Source organism: Podarcis pityusensis, assembly GCF_964106645.2.
Source record: "Podarcis pityusensis genome assembly, chromosome: 10".
Taxonomy (NCBI): domain Eukaryota; kingdom Metazoa; phylum Chordata; class Lepidosauria; order Squamata; family Lacertidae; genus Podarcis; species Podarcis pityusensis.
In genome coordinates, this window is record NC_138035.1 from 63,817,700 (window position 1) to 63,836,053 (window position 18,354).

The following is an 18,354-nucleotide window of genomic DNA, read 5'->3' on the forward strand; positions in this document are numbered from 1 at the left end:
TAGGGGAGGTTGTGACCATCAGCTACCCCTCCCCTTGGAGCATACAGTGGTACCTCTGGATGTGAACGGGATCTGTTCCAGAGCCCTGCTCATATCATGAGCAGAACACAACCCACGTCTGCGTGTGCGCGGGTTGCAATTCGCTGCGTCTGCGCATGTGTGTGATGTCATTCTGAGTGTCTGTGCATGCGCAAGCAGTGAAACCTGGAAGTAACCCATTCTGTTACTTCTGGGTTGCCACGGGACGCAACCTGAAAAGATTTAACCTGAAGTGACTTTAACCTGAGGTATGACTGTATTCCGTTAAAGGAATCCGGCAGTCGTGGTTCCTGTCCGATGCCCAAGTGGTGGCTAGGGCCATGGCACGACCCTCCGATGACTCTAGGGGAAAGCTTCCAGTCGATTTGCATCAACAAGCTCCCCCTACAGGTTGTTAACCTTTGTGTGACTCCCTGCAGAGTGGGCAGGAGTCAGATATAGTCAGTTCAGTTCCAGTGCCTAAGCCAATACCACTCACATTCTGTAACCAATAAAGTTGTGGCCTTTTTTAGCCCATTAACCTAAAATGCTTGTGTCCATGTGTCTTATTTCTTTTGGGATACTGCCAGGGAGACAAAGTCCATCATGGCCCCCAAGCCGCCTCCAGATGTCCATCGATATCCCGTAGACACGCAGTATCAGCAATTAGCGACACGAGCTCCAGAAATAGCCTGCCACATTCCAGAGCCGATGCACGCTCTATCAGCAGATAATGCACAGCGAAAGATGCATGCAGGAGAGCATTATTTACAAGTTTATTCAGCGTTGATCAGGACAAAGAAAACATGACTGCCTGCTTCAGTGTCTCTGGCACAGAGAGAGAAACGAAAGCATAGACACAACAGAAACATCCTGTGAACAGGAAATACGCAGACTCTGTGACTCACAGCCTGCTCCCTTTTAAGGTGGAACGGAAATATCCTAACAATTTTATCACAAAGTGGGGAGCAGGGCCTCGACTCACAACTGAGACTGCAACAATTGCATGAAGCACTTAGTAGCATAGCTGTCAACTTTTCCCTTTTTTAAGGGAAATTCCCTTATTCCGAACAGGATTCCTTGCAAGAAAACGGAAAAGTTGACAGCTATGCTTAGTAGACCAAACTAAGCTGGCAATGTATCCTAGTTTGTAGAGGATAGTATGTCAGGCTAGCCAATGTCCTGGCTTCCAGATAGCACTGGGGCAGATGAGAGAGGTCCATACAGCTTGGTCTGGTGTGAAGAAAGTGCCAATATTTGGTCTAATTGTTTCTTACACGTTTCTTATACTTTCTTCTTATTCTGGATATCTAGCCACCTACATCTAACCAAGCATTAAAAACGTTGTGAAATATTGCCGTAGCTATCAACGAAGTCCAGCACACAACAAAGCAATTGTGGCGTTTGTGCATACGGCAAGCAGTGGCATCTGGTTAACAAAATGTGTTAGCATATGCAATGGAAGCATTTTGAGAAAATATATGGAAGGCTAGCTTATGCGGCGGCAAGAAATATGGGAAAATTTCAAACAGAAGGTCCTAAGTATTCATTTTTGTAGCATCTCCAAATTTCTTGCTGTCTGCTTCAGAAGATGGATGATTCGATCTACCCTTGTATTTGTCTTTTGGCTGAGAAAAATAGATTTTAGTTCAGCTTGAAGCTCTTGCCTCAGTGGTTTCCAGATAAGCATTGCACTGGTTTGTCATCTGTAGAACTGAGGTTCAAAAGGAAGACCTGCTATGTACCTAACAAGAGTGTGTGGACACCATTAGTATGTGCAGTTTGTTCCCCCTAAAAAGATGGTGCAGTTGGTTCCCATTAGAATCAGTTAGATTTTAGGCACTAGCTTATTCCACACCCTCTTTTCAATGTGGATCATGTTCAGCTAACTTTGTCTGGATCCAATCCACTGCTTGTAAATGTCTGCAGCACAGAGAATAAGTCTCATTCTGCATATGTGGTGGGAGAGGCCAGAGGCAAAAAGTGGGTGAAGCAACAGATGTGATGCTTACCTCTGTCCAGCAGGTTCATTCCAACCACACACAAACCAAATATCTTCCCATTCTCCATTCAGGTAAGCATGCCAAAGTATGGACACAGGTCAAGGAATGTGAGGAGACTGCATAGCAGGGCCACTGAAAGGTGTGCCCGAAGGTAAAGGTAAAGGTACCCCTGACCATTAGGTCCAGTCGCTGGGGTTAGTCGCTGGGGTTAGGTCCAGACTCTGGGGTTGCAATGTTCATCTCGCTTTACTAGCTGAGGGAGCTGGCATACAGCTTCTGGGTCATGTGGCCAGCATAACTAAGCTGCTTCTGGCGACCCAGAGCAGCTCACAGAAATGCCATTTACCTTCCTGCCGGAGCGGTACCTATTTATCTACTTGCACTTTGACATGCTGTCGAACTGCTAGGTGGGCAGCAGCAGGGACCGAGCAACGGGAGCTCACCCCGTTGCGGTGATTCGAACCGCCGACCTTCTGATCGGCAAGTCCTAGGCTCTGTGGTTCAGACCACAGAGCCACCTGTGTCCCTTGTGCCCTAAGGTAGGGATTCCCAGTCCCCCCCCCCCTTTAGAACTGTGGGCACATTTGGAATTTTAAGGAAGAGCCACGGTGTCCTTCTCTGGTCACTTCTCTCCTGGATCATCCCCATGACACCCCTAAGAGACAGAAAGAGAAACAATACACATACACAGAAGTCCCTTTCCTGAGGGAGCTGGGTAAAAGTTGAATCTAGTAGAATTAAGCTGCTGGTTGAAATATACATAAGCTAAAAGAGGAAATGGGGAAAGTACAGTGGTCCCTCTGGTTACGAACTTAGACGAAGGTCTGTTCTTAACCTGAAACCGTTCTTAACCTGAGGTACCACTTTAGCTAATGGGGTCTCCTGCTGCCACCGCGCCACCGCCACACGATTTCTGTTCTCATCCTGAGGTAAAGTTCTTAACCCGAGGTACTACTTCTGGGTTAGCGGAGTCTGTAACCCAAAGTGTTTGTAACCTGAGGTGCTTGTAACCCGAGGCACCATTGTATGTCACTCTTCTAATGCCCTTCTTCAGCTCTATGTACTTTTCAAGGTAGAAAAAGATAGCCACCCTCATCACTTCGTGTCTAAGGGGGGCAGTGAGAGAGAGGCATTGTGGGAACTAGGAGACAATCTCAATGGAATGAGGTGTGGCCTGGAGAAATTTCTGAGGAACTGATAGAAATGGTATGAGGGTCATATCTGGCCCTCTGGCCTGAGGTTCCAATCCTCTGAAGTGATGGATATCACCAACGTCCTTCACCCACTGAATGCCTCAGGTCTGCATTCAGGAAGAACATAGGTGTATAAGCAGACTCTCTGATTAATGAAACCCTTTCTCTTCTCCAAATATTTTTTGTACTATAACCAAAGCGCTATTACTTTTTTTTTTTAATCAGAATGTGTCTTTCCATCAACAGATTTCACACAGACAACAGAAACCCAGATGGCAATGAAGAAACCATAAACCATCAAGCTTTTAGACTGTAATATTCATCACATTATCGGATGTAGCAAATTTCCCCAACACCTGGTAATCAACAAATTATTCCTGCAGTAGCGCCATTAAACAGACAAATAGAAACTGTGGGATACTTGTTAACAAGGCCTTCAGCTGGAAACAAAACTAGGCAGTTGGGAGGATGGCTGAGGTGCAGTTTTTTCCCCCATTGGAGGGCGGCGTTGTTGTTTTTCCATCTCCTGCTATAGTTAGGGCAACAATGATTGGTGAAATAATCAGTTACATTATTTGCTCAGGAAACTACCCCTAGATTTATTTTTAAATGACCTTGATTAATCAGGTAGCAGATTTCATATTTTTTAATTGCAAAATTGTCAGAACATAAGCAACAGTGTCCTGATGATAACATTACTTTGAAAAATTGTCAAATAAATTCACATTTAATGTAAAAGAAACCTTATACTAGTATACTACCTTCTTCCAGCCCATCTAACAGCACATACTGACTCAAACTGACTCAAACTATATACCTTTGACTTCAATGTGACTTGCTGTCATGTAAATGGGTATAGGATTGTAGCTTTGTCATGTGCAGCATATTATTACATTTTTTTTCAGCTAATCATTTACCTGTGATTTCATTTCCCCATTAATCTGCTGCCTGAATTCAAGGGTGATGATGAAGTTACCCTCCAATTCACCACCAAACTGTTATTACTGTTGAGCACCTCTCAAATATACAGGAGGCAGGATTCAGCTTAGGAGAAGCACGTGTCATTCTTTCCCACACAAGAGAGAATGTGTCTTTAAAAACAAAGTTGTTGTTTAGTCGTTTAGTTGGGTCCGACTCTTCATGACCCCATGGACCAGAGCACGCCAGGCACTCCTGTCTTCCACTGCCTCCCGCAGTTTGGTCAAACTCATGCTGGTAGCTTTGAGAACACTATCCAACCATCTCATCTTCTGTCATCCCCTTCTCCTTGTGCCCTCCATCTTTCCCAACATCAGGGTCTTTTCCAGGGAGTCTTCTCTTCTCATGAGATGGCCAAGGTATTGAAGCCTCAGCTTCAGGATCTGTCCTTCCAGTGAGCACTCAGGTCTGATTTCCTTCAGATTGGAAAGGTTTGATCCCCTTGCAGTTCATGGGACTCTCAAGAGTCTCCTCCAGCTCCCTAATTCAAAAGCCTCAATTCTTCGGTAATCAGCCTTCTTAATGGTCTAGCTCTCACTTCCCACTTCCATACATCACTACTATAAAAACCAACAAACCAGAAAAACCCATTAAACTTGTTATTACAGGCTTTCATTGTTCCCTCATTCAAGGGAGTGATCAGGTCTATCTTGGAGCTGTGCAGCACATTCAACTGAGACATATTTGGAAGCACTCAGGTGTCAGTTGAGTTGGGTTCTGACAACCACAGATCCCAGCAGGTTGGGTTGGATGGCCTAGAACAATGTATGGCTGTCAGGAAGAAGAAGTAGGCATTGGGTGAGAAAAGCCCACAAAAAGGCCCAGACCTAAACGAGAAGCTAGGACTTTGCTTCTTGGTTGTCCTTCCTGAGAGAAGCCACTTGCAAAGGAGCAGGAACAGTACCACCACTGTGTGCAGTTCTAATTTATATTAATTCTCCCCCCCCCTCTCCCTGGAAAATACCAGGGATGTACTGTAGATTGTGCCCCAATATTTCATGTGCCAAGGATCTGGAACAAAGGTGGCATGAGAAGATAACTCTCTGTTCCATGGCAACCACAGGATTTAGCCCTGAGTTTAATGCTTCTAAGCACCTCAGTACTTCTGATGCTTCTGAGTGAATCAGAAAGAGGGATTAAGATATGATTCAGGTTGGCTCATCATCTCAGCAAAATCGATAGGATGTTTTTCCATTGTGTGGGGGGATGGGATAGAAAGAGGTTAGAGAATTCATGGGACTGATCCATTGAAAACAAAGAAAAAATAGATGCTGATGATTAATAACAAATGAGGTGAAAGCACCTGCATCCTGTTCTTCTTGAACACTTTCTAGGAAAGAGATAGCTAGCTTTTTTCCAGACAAAGAGCTGCTTTGTATTATGGGAACCACTCGTCACTCTCTCTCTCTTCCTGTATTCAGATGTGGGCTTTATTGTGTTCGGTTTTCCTGGGTATAATTCTAATGCTTATGTCCTAGTTTTTCATATTCCTTTTACACTGCAGTACCTGTTGTGTTTTGGAATAGTGGCTTTTTGATTGATATACTGCTGTGTCATGCTAAATTTTAAACAGTGGGAAATAACTGTGTGCCAAGATACCGCCCCAGTTTCCATCACATGAGTGAGGGCAACATGGTCATGAAAACCATGGGGAAATTGCGGTGCAAAACTCTCATGATTTTCTGAGTTAAAGAGGTTGAATTTTTTCTTTCTTTCTGGAAACAACTCTGAAATGAGCACCAAACATCCACAAGATGCTTCTAGATTTCCAGAAGTGGCTTTTACATCATGTGAGGATCACACACAATTTGAAAATTACCAGGTAAGAAAACATTGGGAAGAATGTGTCATCTGAATGCAACATCTCTCTCTCTCTCTCACACACACACACAAACACACCTGAGAATAAGCACACACCAATGCCTAGGCAGTCTGGCTGGTGCTAGACTAGAGGGCTCTTTGGCACAGACCCAAAACAATTCTCATGTTTTTAGGAATCCACCATATCTGTTTGATTGCACAGAGACGCCACAAGTGATCATGTGCCAATGCCCATTGCAGTTTGTATTGCTGGGAACTATTATTTATGTTGTATAAAGCTGCCACTGAATTTATGATGTTTCATCTCAACAAGACATCTCAAGGAAGAGAGATACAAAGTGCCATTTGGGGCCTCTTTTAATTAAGAAGCTATCAGCAAATTCCAAAAACAAATGCAACAAGATTTCATAATAATTCTCAATTCAGGACACAAATGACTGATGGAGAAATGTAGATTTTACTTACTGATTCCAGCTAACCAGCCAACTATTAACAAGCGGTTCCAAAGAGTTTGATCTCTCTCTCATTTTTTGACCAACCATTTTCTGCTCTTGTTATTACTTTTTCCTTCAGCTCCATCCAAATATTATAAAGCTATCAATTTCTTGTCAATTCAGAATGACTTCTGAAAGTGATGTGTAAGCCTTCCGGTGATATCTTTCTGACAACTTCCTCATCTCTGTAAGTTGCTTGTAGGAGCTAGATTAAACTACCTGCCATAATTTGGGAGCCCATGGCTGTAAAGCAAAAGGAAATGAATTTCCCTGTCACCATTTGCTACTAATTTCAAGCATCTCTTTGCTTCCCTTTACAGGCATGTATCATATGACAGGCTCTCCCATTTTTTTAAAAAAACAACAACACTTTTTTGGGTCTTCGGCTCCTATCAGCATTCTGACATAAAGAATACAATGAGAGAAATCCACTGGATGAATTTCAGCTTTCATTTCTTTCTAAGGGCCAAACTAAAGTTGATGCTTAAAAGTGTAATGTACAAATACATATATTGTGTTTTCCCTGTCTTTCTTAATTTAACTATGGTCAGAATGGATTGCTGTTGGGATTGCAGAGCATGGTGAGGAAAGGTTAATTCCATCTCTATACAGTGACACCTGCCCCCAGATTTTGCCTGGGGGGGGGGGGGAAACTGTCATTGACTCACAAAGAAAACCTTTTATTAAGTCTTGTAACTATACAGGGTGATGGTGATAATTTGTTGTGGGTGGGGAGTCACAGCTGGGGAGGGATGGAAATTTTTTTTCTCTGCATAATGTGATGTGATAATCCTTCTGCCTTATGATGATGATGTTGCATGCTAAACATTTTGACTCAAGAAAATCACCTGCCTCCCAAGACTTGGAGGGCTCCAAGGATGACACCTTAGGGAATGGGTAGGCAAATTAAGGCCTGGGGGCCTGATCCATCCCAATCGCCTTCTAAATCCAGCCCACGGATGGTCCGGTAATCAGCGTGTTTTTACATGAGTAGAATGTGTCCTTTTATTTGAAATGCATCTCTGGGTTATTTGTGGGACATAGGAATTCGTTCACCCCCCAAAAAAATATATATAGTCCTGCCTCCCACAAGGTCTGAGGGACAGTGGACTGGCCCCTGCTAAAAAGTTTGCTGACCCCTGCCTTAGGGCCCAGAGCCTGGAGGTGGGGCACTGAGGAGCAGGGATGAGTTGGGAGTTGATAGAAGCAGGAAAAGGAGGGCCTTCCGGGAAAGGATTAGAAGCTCAGAGTCACAGTGTGTCATGCTTCAGGGAATCGAATCTCTCTCCCTCGGTAGCAGTAAATAAGCAGATCAAAAGAAAGGAGCATTCTTACCAGTTCATTTCTTTAATAATCACAGCGGAAGACAAAGGAATGCATATCTCTCCAGAATTGGCGGTTGCTCCCAGTAAAGGCTCACTCCCTCCATCCCCATCAATCTATGTCACTCCTACGTTGGGTAATCTGAGCTTGTTGCCTCAGCGCTCTCTGTTCTGTCACTCACAAAGCCCATCTAGTCTTAGGCAAAGGGGGGGGGGGTCAGGGATGCTGTCAAAGACACTGAATCTGCCAGCTGTCTCTCTCCTGATGTTTCCTCTTCTAGCTGTTCCTCACCCAGTATTTCCCAGCTTTCCCCCTCTGGACTATGCCCCTCTGCAAACCACTGTTCTAAATCAACACTGTCCTCTTGCCCTTGGGAAGGTTCAGGAGGTGAGGGCAGCTCCCACCATTCCTCATCAGTCCAGCCCCTGACACAGCGTGTGCTCAGATAGTCCCAGTCCTGCTGACTCTTCTCCCCCTCTGACCTCCCACTTGAGGAGGATCCTGCACGTTGCTGAGCAATGCATCAGACCAGGGGTGTCAGCTTGAATAAAATATTGGGGGCCAGGTACGCCGTGCCCTGCATAATCAATCATATGCCATGGCACATGAACACCATTTGAATGGCAATGTCTATCAACTTTGTTAAATGATCTTTATTGGTTTTACAGATTTTAAAAATTTTGCCATCATAATACATAATACATACCTTATTTCTTTTGACCTTGATACTTTAAATGAGTTTGTACTTCCCTCCCTCCTCCTTCTGTTTTTTTTTTTTAAATAATATTTATTAAAGTTTCAAAGGGAAAAAAAATCACATTAATAAAAAAAATTAACAATAAAAAGGAAAAATACAAAATAGAAAAAAAAGAAAAAACAGTTAAAAACAATTCCATCTTTTCTTCACTTCTTTTATGTTTACTTGTTTCCCGGACCTCCTCATACCTCCCTCTTTTGTATTCCAATTAAATTTGTTAATCCAACAATTCCTTTCCCTCCTTTTTAATCATAATCCTTAGTCCTGATATATTGTAACGTTAGATTTTTACATATTAAAAACCAATTTTTCCATATTCTTTTGTACCTATGTAGCTAGAAACCACTTAACTTCAATCCAACATCATTCTAACATTCATTAATTTTACAATATTTCTGTAAGTAGTTTTTAAATTTCTTCCAATCTTCTTCCACCGACTCTTCTCCCTGGTCTCGGATTCTGCCAGTCATTTCCGCCAATTCCATCATTTTCATCTGCCATTCCTCCAGTGTGGGTAGATCTTGTGTCTTCCAGTGCTTTGCAATGAGTATTCTTGCTGCTGTTGTAGCATACATAAAGAAAGTTCTGTCCTTTTTTAACACCGATTGGCCGACTATGCCCAGGAGAAAGGCCTCTGGTTTCTTCAAGAAGGTATATTTAAATACCTTTTTTAGTTCATTATATATCATCTCCCAGAAAGCCTTAATCTTTGGGCACGTCCACCAAAGGTGAAAAAATGTACCTTCAGTTTCTTTACATTTCCAACATTTATTATCAGGCACATGATAGATTTTTGCAAGCTTGACTGGGGTTATGTACCACCTGTATACCATTTTCATAATATTTTCTCTTAAGGCATTACATGCTGTAAATTTCATACCTGTGGTCCACAACTGTTCCCAGTCAGCAAACATAATATTATGTCCAACATCTTGTGCCCATTTAATCATAGCAGATTTCACCGTTTCATCCTGAGTATTCCATTTCAACAGCAAGTTATACATCTTTGACAAAATTTTAGTTTTGGGTTCTAACAATTCTGTTTCTAATTTTGATTTTTCCACCTGGAAGCCGATTTTCTTGTCCAAATTGTATGCCTCCATTACCTGATAATAATGAAGCCAGTCTCGCACTTTGTTTTTTAGTTACAGATAGGTAGCCGTGTTGGTCTGCCATAGTCAAAACAAAAAAATTCCTTCCAGTAGCACCTTAAAGACCAACTAAGTTAGTTCTTGGTATGAGCTTTCGTGTGCAAGCACACTTCTTCAGATACACTGAAACAGAAGTTGCCAGACCCTTCTATATAGTGAGAAGGTGGGGAGGGGTATTACTCAGAAGGGTGGTGGGAATGGGTGATTGGCAGATAGCTGAGATGAGCCTGTTGACGACTCTTAACGACTGCAATAGGTCTTACAGGAAAAAGCAAGGGGTGAGAAGGTGAGAAATGGCTTTGTCATGTATAATGAGATAAGAATCCAATGTCTTTGTTCAGGCCAGGTCTCTCCATGGTTTTAAGTTTGGTAATGAGTTGTAATTCAGCAGCTTCTCTTTCCAGTCTATTTCTGAAATTCCTTTGTAGTAAAACAGCAAACCTTTTTAGAACTAAAATACCCAGCAGATGAAGTTAGACAACAGATCAACAGAGCCAGACTTATACCCAGAGAGAACTTGCTGCAAGACAGACCCAAAAAAGAAAATAACAGAACACCTCTAGTCATCACATACAGCTCCCAAGTTAAAACAGTACAACGCATCATCAGAGATCTACAACCTCTCCTGGACAATGACAGTTCTCTTTCTCAAGCTCTGGGAGGAAGACCTTTCATTGCCTACAGACAGCCACCCAATCTTAAACAACTCCTAACCCACAATAATACTACAACCAGACTTAACACAGACACTGGCACCAGAGCCTGCAATAAACCCAGATGCCAACTTTGCTGCCACATACACCCGGACAACACCATTACTGGCCCCAACAACATCACACATACCATCTCGGGACTATTCAATTGCTCATCATCTAACATTGTGTATGGCATCAAATGCCAACAGTGTCCTTCAGCTCTCTATATTGGACAAACAGGCCAAACCTTACGCCAAAGAATAAACGGACACAAATCTGACATCAAGAATCACAAGACAGAGAAACCAGTAGGAGAACACTTCAATCTCCCAGGACATTCTATACAAGATCTCAAAGTAGCTGTTTTACTACAAAGGAATTTCAGAAATAGACTACAAAGGAATTTCAGAAATAGGTATCTGAAGAAGTGTGCTTGCACACGAAAGCTCATACCAAGAACTAACTTAGTTGGTCTTAAAGGTGCTACTGGAAGGATTTTTTTATTTTAGAAATAGACTGGAAAGAGAAGCTGCTGAATTACAACTCATTACCAAACTTAAAACCATGGAGAGACCTGGCCTGAACAAAGACATTGGATTCTTATCTCATTATACATGACAAAGCCATTTCTCACCTTCTCACCCCTTGCTTTTTCCTGTAAGACCTATTGCAGTCGTTAAGAGTCGTCAACAGGCTCATCTCAGCTATCTGCCAATCACCCATTCCCACCACCCTTCTGAGTAATACCCCTCCCCACCTTCTCACTATATAGAAGGGTCTGGCAACTTCTGTTTCAGTGTATCTGAAGAAGTGTGCTTGCACACGAAAGCTCATACCAAGAACTAACTTAGTTGGTCTTTAAGGTGCTACTGGAAGGAATTTTTTTGTTTTGACTTTGTTTTTTAGTTTTTCAAAACTCTGCAATTTCAATCTATCTCCATCTTGTTCCAAAATTTCCCAATATTTCGGCCATTTGACCTCCATATTGAGCTTTTTCAAGGCTTTCGCTTCCATCGGTGACAGCCCCTCCCTCCTCCTTCTGGTTTCTCTATATTTTCTTTATATTTACGCATTTGTCATGTTTACATTCCATGTGTACTTAATACTATGGAATAATGCTCTTCAAAATTTTATTAATGTACATCCTTCAATTGTTGTAATATTTTTGTTCAATGTTCTTAAATCCAAAACGAATGATTTTTAGTAAACATTATGAGATCTATTTCAGTCCCGCGAGTGTCTTTATTTGTGTATAGTTCTTTTCTATGTATGTTGTAAATTTCATCCAATCTCTTTGGAATGCTTCGTCACCCTGTTCTCTGATTTTTCCAGTCAATTTTGCTATTTCTGCATATTCCATGAGTTTCCGCTGCCATTCTTCAACTGTGGGTATTTCATGTTGCTTCCATTTCTGTGTGAGTAGTATTCTCACCACCATAGTAGCATAAAGGGACAGTTTCTGGTCACTCTTTGTTATATCATCTCCAACCATACCTAGCAAGAATGTCTATCAACGTTTGGGTGGCGGACCTCTCAAATATTTTTTTTGGGGGGTGGGGTAAAGGGACTTTGCCCCCTAGGAGTTGTCTTCTATGTGCCACACAGGGCCAGAGGAGCAGCTCACCCCCTTGATGCAGCCTTTTGTCTGCTTGGGAGAGATGCAGAGTGAGAGGTTAGAAGGGGAAGGGCTGACCTACAGCTTAGTTTCAGCAAGGCCTTCATTGAGTTAAGATGAACCAGGGACATGGCTGTGTTGTTGTGTTTCTGCTAATTAAAAGCTAATTGCATTCTGTGCCTTCTCTGTGTGTCTGCGCCTGCCCTGTGGATGACCTGGCTCCTTGACAGCTCCTTGACACTAGGGATGGGAGAAGCAGAAGCATGTACGAGCCCTCAATCAGTCTATTACTTTTGAAAGATACTATTCTATTAATACATTAAACATATTAATGAAATGCTGACATTGACTTGGGGTTCCTACTATTAGAGGAGTTCACTTTATAGCACGCACCCTCTTCACCCCTCTTCAAGAGCTCAATCATCACCGTAGCCATATCTTCTTTTTTACGCAGTCAGTCATTATTCCATATGTGTAATTAGGCAACGTCCACAGATAGCATAATACTGTGCACACAAATTCTGTCCCTAGCTGGCATTTCTGTACGGCCACCAAGTACGCACATAGTATTCCAATATCTGAAACATCTACAGCAACTCCAACAAATATATCACAAACTATTTGAGAGCAAAATTCAGTGCAATCATGGCCAAATGGGATTGTTAGAGCATCCGCAACTATGTGAGAACTGATAAGTGGGATTTAAACTTGAGAATGTAATGAGAGTTGACACCTATTTGTGACATGACTGTATCATAGATTGCCTGCAGCAAGATAGCATCACCATTCCTACCAGGCAAAGATGTATTTGCTGAAGGTGAAAATGTCATTTAAACAGTCGAAACCTTTCAAATAGTCTGAGCTAGATGCCATGTACAGTTCCTGTCTTCTTGGAATAAATATATACAATTTAATGCACCGGTAAAAGGAATAAGGCTTTATGGATTGTTAAATGATGGTGGATTTTGCATCTTCATTTATATCCCTAGCCAATGGCAGGGGAATTTGATTTGTGCTGGAAATGGTTCATAATCAAATATTGTGGCAAGGCTGTGTGTGCCACATATATCCTATTAGAAGTGATATTATAGATCTGTCCATCTCTCTCTGTCTGTCTATCCATCAGACGGGATAAAAAATAAAAGTGCAATGAAATCAAGCACTTCTTCATTTAAAAAAGCTCAACTTCCCATTCGTATCAAGTGTCATCTAGCACTACTGAACAAACAGTCCCTTGTCATGAACCCAAGAATGCTTTGTTGACATCTGTCAGCAGCAGAACATTCTTAACATGGATTAAAAAATAATAGATTAGTGCAAGGCTAATGGTTATTTTAATTTTGCTGGATGCTGTCCAGAATGGCTAGGGAAACCCAGCCAGATGGGTGGGGTATAAATGATGATGATGATGATGATAATGATAAATGACATTGCAAGACAGGTGAAATCTTGGCATCCTTGCATCATCCAATTTATTGTACAACAGAGAAGGGAAACCTCAAGTCTGGGAAGTGAATGTGGCCCTCCAGGATTATCTTTCTGGCCCTCAGGACTCTCTCAGATCACGTCAGGATGCTGTCAGCTGCTCCCGACTGGTTGCCCAGGAAAGTATAAAGACTAGGGAAAGTTTCTTACAGTCCTTTTTTTATTTCAGTCTTTACAGTGCCAGAGCACATGGAAATGCCATTTACCTTCCCACCACAGTGGTACCTATTTATCTACTTGCACTGGCATGCTTTCAAACTGCTAGGTTGGCAGGAGCTGGGACAGAGTAATGGGAGCTCACCCCGCCGTGGGGATTTGAACCGCTGACATTCTGATCGGCAAGCCCAAGAGGCTCAGTGATGCAGACCACAGAGCCACCCGTGTCCCCCCACAAGTTCTAGTGCTATGGGAAAGGGAGAAAAACTTTATTCATTTCACCCATGGCATGCATCATTTTATAAACTTCTATCATGTCACCTCTTACTTGTCTTTTCTCTAAAATAAAAATCCCCCAATTGCTGCAACCTTTCTTCACAGAGGGATGAGGTCGCACCCTAATTTTGTTTAATGGCATTTTGATATTCGTAGTTTGATTTTCAATTCCTTACCTAATGATCCCTAGCGTGGAATTTGCCCTTTTCACGGCTGCCGCATGCTGGATCAACATCCACAAAATCATGAAGAGATTGAAAATTACAGGTATCCAATTTGGAAAACAAATGTTGCTGGGGTCACAGTCTTATTTGGCAAGGAATCCCAGTTTTAAAATGCCCACCATCTGTATGTGTGTAAATATGTGTGTCTGTCTATGAGAAAGAGAGAGGAAACTGACATAAAAGGATTTTACCTGGGAAAGAAAGATATTGGGAAATGTTTTTAATGTTTTGTTTCCAATTGGCTGAACTCTTAAGGCTTATATTATGAGTATATAAGTGATTGTTCCACACTGAATACACAATCAATTTATTTATGCGTTTTCCAGATATTCTAGAGAAAACAAAGAATCTCAGCTTTAGGACTAAGAAATGTATTACAGTGGTACCTCGGGTTAAGTACTTAATTCGTTCCGGAGGTCCGTTCTTAACCTGAAACTGTTCTTAACCTGAAGCACCACTTTAGCTAATGGGGCCTCCTGCTGCCACCACGCCGCCGGAGCACGATTTCTGTTCTCATCCTGAAGCAAAGTTCTTAACCTGAAGCACTATTTCTGGGTTAGTGGAGTCTGTAACCTGAAGCGTATATAACCTAAGGGTAGGTAACATGAGGTACCACTGTACTGCATAAACTTTCCTAAGCCACTCTGACGAAATGGATTCGACCTCACAAAAGCTAATGTCATAATAAATGTGGGTGGTCTTTAAGCTACAACTAGACTCTTCCTGGTTCTTTATATATGTCAGTGATCTGGATTAATCAGATTTATGTCTCTCTGTCTCTCTCTCCTCCAGTTTAAGCTTACAGCAAATTTCTGATTTCCATTCTTTTTCAGGAGTTGTGATACTCAGACAGCTGAAACTGTCTTTAGGGCAAGACTGGATCAAATGAAATAAGCCGTTGTTATAAAAGTGCGTTTGATTGCCATATTTCCAGTTCATCTCTTCCCTGCTTAAAATTTCTGCCAGGAGCCAAACTTACTGAAAAGTTTCACAGAAAAGGGAAAGAAAGTGGAGCTCATCTAAAACTAGCCCACCATTTATTGTTCGGCGAGAAGTAGGAAATTGCAGGTTGGTAGGTCGGCAGTACTGTGTTGCAAATGCTGTGTTGCCTTCCTGCTATGAAAATGCATCATTCTCGAGTGTAGCAGGTGGCCATGTAGAGTTCTACAAGAAACTTGATTGCACAGAGATATTCACTGCAGCTCTATCTACACTAAACTAAGCACGTGCCTTTCTTTGGGAGTCAGGAGGCAGTGTGCTACTTCATCCACTCCAGCTTAGAGAAAATAGATGGTTGGTACCACTGTATTGCCCGCATGACTTTTCTGCTTCTGTCTAGTGCAAAAAGGCATAAAATGGAAAGCTCAGGTCTCTCATTGATTTGTTGCCAGGGTAATCTGCTTTATTCAAGTCACAGTCCAGCTGTTTCTCCACAATTGCGTTATTTCACAATTTCTCTTTCCCCCAAGCTGACCATGCATTATGAACAAGTCAAATGTGTTCATTCAGTTTTGATTTTTATACCTCTTTTAAATCAATACCTCAGCGATTGATCCTTGGAAATTTAAGAAGCGGTGGACTGTATAACTGAAATGGATAAAGGGGCAAGTCAAGGTTTTAGATAGAAATGAGCAGGCATCATACTGGGATTTTGATGATGATTAGTGGAAAATAATATTGTGGTGATTTGTTCCCACATCCAATCTACGTCTCTGAATAATACTTCACTGCATTGCTTTGTCTTAGCTCGACAAGAGGCATATCACAACACATGTACATATCGTCTCTTGATGAGCAGTATGCAGTTAATTTTTATTCTTTCAGTAAGCCTGGTTCTTTTCTTAAAATAATTACTAAGCTATTGGTATTTCAAGATAGAGGCAGCAGTCCTGCACAGAGCTTAAACCTAGAGATGAGGAAGAATTTTGATTCAGTTCACATTTAAAGGCAAACATACCTAATGCTCACTTTCTGGAGGGGAAAAAAAATCTGAGAACCGAAGCACAGTCACCCTTCTGAAAGACCTACATCGGTTCCCAGTACGTTTCTGACAACAATTAAAGTGTTGGCGCTGACCTTTAAAGCAGCAGGACCTCAGTGTCTGGGCTGAATGATGGGGGTGGAGACGTTCCTTCAGGTATACTGAACCGAGGCCGTTTAGGGCTTTAAAGATCAGCACCAACACTTTGTGAAGAACATTGTGGGAGCAAGCTACCACAAACATACCACCTTGTTCTGGACAGCTTTTTGCTGCCTTTTTTGACCATAGTGCAGATTTTTATTGTCTAAATTGACAAGGATTTGGGGATAAAATGATAACTGCACGTAAAGATCTGAGACTTTTGTTTCTAATAAAAGTTTTTTATTCAGAAACTAGTTTGAAGGTTCTGTTTTAGCTCTTTCAGATTTGACTCTAACATATACTGTAAATATGCCTGTATTTTAGACCCTTTCTTATTGATTAGATTGTTGTAACTCAGGACAATCATAATTATCATATGCCCAGAGTCTTAAACAGAGCAGTAAATATAATAATTTATGCGGATGACTTGGTTCTACTTTCATCCTCTCAAAATGGCCCGAGAAGATTGTTAAGACAGTTCAGTACCTATAGCTTAGAAAATGATCTAGTCAGTAATAATGCCCTATCTAAAGTAGTGGTTTTTGGCAGAAGGGGAAAAAAATCGCACAGATGGCTTATTAATTCAAAAGAGCTAGAGCAGGTAAAATCTCGCTGTTATCTTGGCATAACCTTCCTGGCCTCAGGATCTTGGGCTTTGCAAACAAAAATAGATTGAAATCAGTTGCCTGTTTACAATCTGTAAACAGACTCCTGAAGTTTAAATATTCAAATATTTTTTAAAGCAAATACTATTCCAATGCTAATCTTTGGTGCAGAAATCTGGGGCTTTGCAGATCTTTTTAAAATGTAAAGCATTCAAAGCTATTTTGTTTGGGTATCATTTTAGGGATTTCAAAATTTACCCCAGCTTATATAATTAGATCAGATCAGGTCATGAGAATGAGTTATGGTCTAATTCATATTAGGATGGTAAATTACTGTAGAATAAATTGAAATAAATGGAAGACACGCTCCCTATATTTTAAATCTCCTTGAGACATATGTAAAAGGCCGTTCATAGTGTAATTCTTATAATTTGGCATCATCACAACAGCAACAACTTCCAACAGCCCCAGACAAATAAGGCTTATAGCCAGGGATAATAACTGCTTTAGTTACTATGAGATACATAAAAAAATTACTAGTTCAAATGCAAACACTTTTTGGGTAGTAAGTTAAGGTTGATCTTGGAAATGTCACTAGTATGCTTGTATAACAAGAATCAGAAGATTAACGGTGCAATTAAAACGTAAGTAAGCCACATTCTATCCAACAGGACATACTGCTCAGGGTGTTTGATTGATTGATTGATTTTTGAATTTATATACCGCCCTATACCCGGGGTGTCAGGGCGGCTCACAGAATAAAATTAAGATATAAATCCACAAAAATACCTAATAAAATTAAAACAACCCAATAGCCACCCCTCCCCCCCCAAACCAAAATCTTAAAAGGGCATAGGATGTAAATCAGATCAACGAAAAGCCTGGTTAAAAAGGAAAATCTTTGCCTGGCACCTAAAGGTGTATAATGAAGGTGTTAAGTTGTGGGTGAACATATCAGACAACACAGCGATTCTTCAAACAGCTCTTGTTTATTCACAGGCCAGAATAGAACTGAACTGAAGGGTTCAGTCAGCCTGCTTATATAGAGCTCCAGTACAATGTAATTGTAACAAATTTCTAAAACTATCCAATCACTGAATGTCACTTTCGATCCCTTATTTGCATAACTATCTATAGTATCCCCCTGCTGGCCCAGGGTGAGAACTTCAGTACATAACAAAAGGTACTGTCCGAACTTCCCTTAGGTTTCAACTAAGGTTGCAATTCTGTGAATACTTACCTGCATGCAAGCCTCACTGAACACAATGTGACTTGCTTCTGAGTAAACAGTCGCAGTATTGTGCTTATATTCAGTGCTATTTTTCTAGAAAAAGAGGTGCTGAACTCACCACAAACACCTCCCTTGTTCTCTTATAATGGCAATGGCACCCACCTGAGAGGTGCCAGAACTGAGTTCCGGGGAGCTCAGACTGAAGAA